Source organism: Fragaria vesca, linkage group LG7 (genome assembly GCF_000184155.1).
Source record: "Fragaria vesca subsp. vesca linkage group LG7, FraVesHawaii_1.0, whole genome shotgun sequence".
NCBI classification, from domain to species: Eukaryota; Viridiplantae; Streptophyta; class Magnoliopsida; order Rosales; family Rosaceae; genus Fragaria; species Fragaria vesca.
The window spans coordinates 22,520,849-22,522,567 of record NC_020497.1 but is presented as its reverse complement, the minus strand read 5'-3'; positions in this window follow the sequence as shown (position 1 = coordinate 22,522,567).

The following is a 1,719-nucleotide window of genomic DNA, read 5'->3' as shown; positions in this document are numbered from 1 at the left end:
GAAGTTTTCACCTCAACTTTGTTTTTAGATCTAATGATCTGTGAGGAACCCCTAGATCTCTGGCATAGACGAATGTGTCACTTGAACCATCAGGATATAGTAAAGCTGTCTTCGAAAGAAGCCGTCAGAGGGATACCAAAGCTTGCCGGTATCCCCCAAGGTATGTGTGGTGAATGTAAAGTTGGTAAGATGACTCGGACCTCTCATCCTTTATTAAATGCTGATCCTACTACTCATGTTCTTGAACTGCTGCATCTAGACTTAGTAGGACCTGTTGAAACTAAAGTATTGGAGGAAGAAAGTATGCTCTTGTAATTGTTGATGATTTTTCTAGATTCACTTGGGTGAGATTTTTGTCTAACAAAGGTGATACTTTTGAAAATTATTACAGTGTTGCTAAGAGAGTCACAAATGAGAAACTGAATGATGACATGCATATTGTTAGGATCAGATCAGATCATGGTACTGAATTCGAAAACTCTTATTTTGAAAATTATTGTGAAGAGTTTGGTGTGCATCATGAATTCTCTGCTCCTATCACTCCACAGCATAATGGCATTGTAGAAAGAAAGAATAGGGTTCTTGTGGAATTATCTAGGGTTATGCTAGCTGCATCCGGTCTTGATCATTCTTTTTGGGCAGAAGCAGTAAACAATGCTTGTTACACATTAAACCGTGTAATTCTTAGACCTGGAACAACCATGACTCCCTATGAGATCTGGAGAGGTAGAAAACCAAATATCTCTCATCTCAAAGTGTTTGGAAGTCCCTGCTTCATCTATAGGGACAGAGAATATTTGACAAAGTTTGATGCTAAAAGTGACAAGGGTGTGTTCCTTGGCTATGCTGGAAATAGTCGAGCCTATCGGGTGTATAACAAGAGAACTTGCAAAATTATGAAATCAGTAAATGTGGCTGTTAATGATGCTCTTGTTTGCAAGAATGATGGGTGTGTTTTGTCTGAGCAGGTATCTGAACAAGAAGCTGAACCTACCTCATCCGAAACCAAGTCTGATCAAGGAGATAATGACTCAAGGATGGATGATGACACAGATCTTCCAGGATGGATGATGACTCAAGGATGGAGACATCTTCCAGTGATGGAGAGGAAGCTGTTTAACTCTGTGTGTTCATGGTGTTCTGTCTTGGTGATCTGTTTTATGTTTCTTCTAGTTTGTTTTCCATTGTAGGTTTCTATTTCTTTTAAAACCTCTCGGATATTTTATTCTCTGTTTCCCTTTGGTATTCCTTGCCAAAAAGGGGGAGAATTAGTTGTAGGATTTGCTGGTTGCTGGTTTATGTTTGTAAGACATTGTTGGTTTTTATGGCTGATCAATACAATGTTTTATGACTGTTTAATGCAATAGTAACTTCTCAGTGTTAGTATGCTAATAACTCAGTTGTAGTTGCTGTGTTTTTTCACTTGTTCTTGAAGTTGTTTTCTGCAGGTTATTTTCCCTACAAATGAAGTGCTTTGTGAAGGAATGCCAAAGGGGGAGATTGAAGGTATAAGGATAGTTGGCAATCCTTTCATCCTGCAAAACACTTTGAGATAATGTTATCTGATCAAGAACAAGTGGCGCTAATATCCCTTATGGTTTCAGGTAAAACATGCATCTGCATATCATTGTTTTTCACAGAGGTTAGCAGCTTCGCTTGCTATCCTAGTACTGAGTCTTCTGCTGTCCTGAGGTTCAAAGTCTGTTATACTAGTTTAAT